We start from the raw sequence: 5,084 nt of genomic DNA, 5'->3' as shown, positions 1-5,084 counted from the left end.
TCTAGTGCTTCTAAGTCATCTTTTTATTCACCTCCATGGATTTTTTGGAAACCCGATTTCCTTGATACTTTATTCCACAAACATGTTTTTTTTGAAGGGTTTGCATTGTTCTACAACACCAGGGGTTAAGGGGGACTTTTCTTGCACCTCTTGACTTCTACTTTTCCTTTTTACCACACCCCCAACTTAGGCTTCTGCCCTAAGTTGGCTATTCGCTAAACCACAAATCAAGAGGATTATAGGTACTGGGTCAAGTAAGGTCTAGGGTTCATCAAGGTTCTTTCAAAGAAAGGTAAGGCTCAAAGGGTGTTCAAAAGAGTTTCACATGCTCACGGGTAGGCTACAAAAGAGGTATATGTCAAATTTGGCTCACACTCTTTAAAGTTGCCTAAGAGCATTTCAACAGCACACCTTTCTAAATCAATCAAACTAACAGGGCAAATTCTAGGTTTATTCATGCCAGATTCAAGGCAAGCTAATCACAAAAGGCATCGACACTTAAGTCAAACAAGACCACACACTTTCGCTAGTGTGCAAAGGTCATTACAAGAGAATCAATTCGCTAAATGGCTAATCACTAACGAGATAGCAAAGAGTTTTACATATTTGTCTATGCAATTTTCATTTTGCCTCATCGTAGCCGTACATTCATGTTCGTTCAATTGAGAGCACTATTCAAGCCCTCGGTATTGATCGAAACCGAGACTCAAAATTTTTGCAAAAGAATAGCCACATCAACTCACGAGAGATAGCAAAAATGTGCGTAAAATTAAAAAAATTCGGAAGGGTCAAAATCATTTTGCAAATAAAAATAAACGGAGCCACAAGCCCAAACAATCACAAAGCAGTGTTTAAAAACACAATTAAAAACAGACGACCCAAATATATACAAAACACGAATCACGAATAGCACACACAAGTCGGCCTCACCCCACCACAAATAAAAGCAGTTGTCCTCAAATGCGAATAAAAGCACCCAACACTAAAAATAAGTAAGACAAATAGAGAGGTAAAGAAGTGATCTTGGTTATGCGGTTGTTCCATCTATCAGGGTGGCATGGTTCTTCTATGACTTTTCTTTGTAGACCTTCCACTATTCTAGCATTAAAAAGATGGCGAGTTGGCCCAACACGCCTATTGTCACACCACTTTCTCGAATGCTTCACAGCTACCTTGTCTCAGCTTTACTCAAGTGTCGTCCAATTTCTACGTACTCGGCGATATCACTCTGAATCCCCGGATCAATTGGTGTGTCGCTGAGCATTTACTTGTTTCACCTAGTTTTATAGAATCTTCAGTTATTGGGAAGGTCTAAACGGCGGTTTTCATCGTGATCGCCGAAATGATTAGCGATTCACAAATAATTACTTGAAGGCTCAAACAAGCTGGGAAACTGCTCTCGCATCTCCTGCTCGGTCTCCCAGGTAGCCTCCTCGACTGGACGATGCCTCCAACAGACCTTAACAACAGGAATGGCTCTCGAGCGCAATCTCCTCACATCTCTGGCTAGAATGGCAACTGGCTCCTCTACAAATGTCAAACGATCATCCAACTCGACTGCATCATACTGGAGCACATGGGACTCATCAGGAACATATCGCCGCAGCATCGAAACATGAAACACTGGGTGGATGGCCGAAAATACTGGAGGTAGGGCCAACTCATAAGCAACCTCCCCAACTGTCCGGAGTATCTCAAAAGGCCCAATGTACCTGGGGCTAAGCTTGCCCCGCCTCCCAAACCCTATCACGCCCTTCATGGGCGACACACCGAGGAATACCCGGTCACCAACAGAGAATCTCAAAGGTCGACGCCTCTGATCAGCATAACTCTGGTGCCTACTCTGAGCCGTCCTGAGCCTATCCTGAATCACCCTCACCTGATCCAGGGCCTCCTGAAGCAAATCTGTACCACGCGGCCTAGGCTCTGTAGACTCAAACCAACCAACTGGAGAGCGACAACGCCTACCATATAAGGCCTCAAACGGGGCCATCTGAATACTAGAGTGGTAGCTGTTGTTGTACGCAAACTCCGCCAAAGGCAAGAACTGGTCCCACTGACCTCCAAAATCCATAACACAAGCCCGCAACATGTCCTCAAGAACCTGAATCGTGCGCTCCGACTGACCATCAGTCTGCGGGTGGAAAGCTGTGCTAAGGTCAACACGGGTACCCAACTCATCCTGGAAGGTCCTCCAGAAGCTAGATGTGAACTGTGGGCCCCGATCTGAGATGATGGAAACAGGCACACCATGTAGACGAACCACCTCTCGAATGTAGATACGGGCTAACCTCTCAGCACTGTAGGAAGTATGGACAGGAATGAAATGTGCTGACTTAGTCAACCGATCCACGATGACCCAAATGCTGTCAACACCTCTAGAAGTCCGAGGTAACCCCACAACGAAGTCCATAGTGATACGCTCTCACTTCAACTCCGGAATGGGTAATCTCTGGAACTCGCCACCAGGCCTCAAATGCTCGGCCTTTACCTGCTGGCAGCACAAGCAACGGAAAACAAAGTCAGCAATATCTCTCCTCATGCCACCCCACCAGTAATGCTGCCTCAGATCACGATACATCTTCGCTGTGCCCGGATGGATAGAGTATCTAGACTCATGGGCCTCAGAAAGTATCAACTGTATCAAATCCCCAACTCTCGGAACACAGATGCGGCCGGCGAATCTCAACACTCCATCAGGATCTAAGGTAGCCTGACCACCATCACCCGCTAACACTCGATCTCTAAGGGCCACCAAGGTATCATCCTCAAACTGGCAACCACGGATCCTATCAAGCAAAGAAGACTGAACTCCCATAAAGGCCAAGACGCGTCTAGAATCTGAGATATCCAACCGAACCATGCTATTAGCTAAGGACTGAATGTCCAAAGCTAAGGGTCGCTCCTCAACAGATAAGAAGGCTAGACTACCCATACTCACTGCCTTCCGTCTCAAGGCGTCCGCTACCACATTCGCCTTGCCCGGATGATAGAGAATAGAGAGGTCATAGTCCTTCAGGAGCTCAATCCAACGACGCTGCCTCGAATTAAGGTCCCTCTGGCTCATGATGTACTGAAGACTCCTATGATCGGTATAGATCTAACATCGAACTCCATACAAGTAGTGCCTCCAAATCTTAAGCGCGAAAACTACCGCCGCCAACTCCAAGTCATGAGTGGGGTAGTTGCGCTCATGGATCTTAAGCTGCCTCGACGCATAAGCAATAACCCGGCCCTGCTGCATCAATACACAACCCAAACCAACGCCGAATGCGTCACAATAAACTGTAAAGCCCTCGCCCTCAACTGGAAGAGTCAATATAGGAGAAAGTGGTCAATAACTCCTTGAGCCTCAAAAAGCTCGCCTCACACTCCTCTGACCAAACAAAGGGAACATCAACACGAGTCAATCGAGTCAATGGGGCTGCAATAGTAGAAAAGCCCTCAACAAAGCGTCTGTAGTAACTCGCTAACCCGACGAAGCTACGAACCTCAGTAACAGAAGTGGGCCTGTGCCAATCACGAATAGCCTCAATCTTCGCTGGATCAACCCTAATACCCTCCTTGGACACCACGTGCCCCAAGAAGGATACAGACTCAAGCCAAAACTCGCACTTTGAGAACTCGGCATAAAGCCGCTGATCTCTCAAAGTCTGGAGCACTATCCTCAAATGTTGCTCATGCTCACTCCGGCTCCGCGAGTATACCAGTATGTCATCAATGAAGACGATGACAAATAAATCAAGGTATGGCCTGAACACACGTGTCATCAAGTCCATGAAGGCGGCAGGGGCATTAGCCAGCCCAAACGACATCACCAAGAACTCATAATGGCCATAATGGGTCCTAAATGCCGTCTTAGGGATGTCCGCTGCCCTAATACTCAGCTGATGGTACCCGGACCTCAAATCAATCTTAGAAAACACGGCGGCACCCTGAAGCTGATCAAACAAATCATCAATACGAGGCATGGGGTAACGGTTCTTCACCGTCACCTTGTTCAGCTGCCTGTAATCAATACACATCCTCATAGTCCCGTCCTTATTCTTCACAAACAGAACAGGAGCACCCCAAGGCGACACACTTGGACGGATAAACCCCTTACCTAAGAGATCCTCTAACTGAACACTAAGCTCCCTGAGCTCTGCAGGAGCCATCCGGGTTGGCGGAATAGAAATAGGCCGAGTACCTGGCTCAAGCTCAATCGAAAAATCAATATCATGCTCTGGGGGTAGGCCAGGTAGGTCTGTAGGGAACACATCTGCAAACTCTCTAACCACAGGAACTGAGTCAACTGAAGAGCCCTCTCTACTCACATCTCGCACATAAGCCAAATAAGCTAAACGCCCAGAAGCAATCAACCGTCTAGCCCGCATAAAAGAGATGATCCCTGTCGGTGTGTGACTATAACCCTGCCACAACACTGGGGAAGTGCCGGGCATCGCTAAGGTAATAGTCTTAGCGTAGCAATCCAAGACCGCATGGTAAGGGGATAACCAGTCCATGCCCAGAATCACATCAAAATCAACCATATCTAGCAAAATAAGATCAACTCTAGTATCACAACACTGGATAGTCACTAAGCAAGATCGCAATACCTGATCCACTACTAAGGACTCACCCACCGGGGTCGAAACATGAATTGGCTCTGCCAAAGACTCAGACCTCATACCCTATCGAGGAGCAAAATAAACAGATACATATGATAATGTGGACCCGGGATCAAATAATACTGTAGCAGGCTGATGGCAATAATAAAAGCGTACCTGTGATAACATCGTCATATGCCTCAGCCGTCGCCCTCGTCGGGGATGCGTAGAAATGGCCTTGAACACCTCTGCCCGATGCATCTGATCTACCACTTAACCTGCCTCCCCGAGCTCCGCCTCTGGTACCCTGTCGGCTGTCCCGACGACCCTGGTCCTGACCACCGCCTCTAGCTAGATGGGGCACTGCTGAAACTGGTCTAGGTGCAAGGGGAGCTGGTACAATCGCTCCTCGCCCTCGCCGGGGGAACTCTCTAGACCAATGGTCAAGCTCACCGCATTCAAAACACCCCGAAGCTGAACGCTCTGAAGTAACCC

The sequence above is a fragment of the Solanum tuberosum genome, unplaced genomic scaffold (genome assembly GCF_000226075.1).
Source record: "Solanum tuberosum cultivar DM 1-3 516 R44 unplaced genomic scaffold, SolTub_3.0 scf00521, whole genome shotgun sequence".
Taxonomy (NCBI): domain Eukaryota; kingdom Viridiplantae; phylum Streptophyta; class Magnoliopsida; order Solanales; family Solanaceae; genus Solanum; species Solanum tuberosum.
This window is presented reverse-complemented; position numbering follows the sequence as displayed.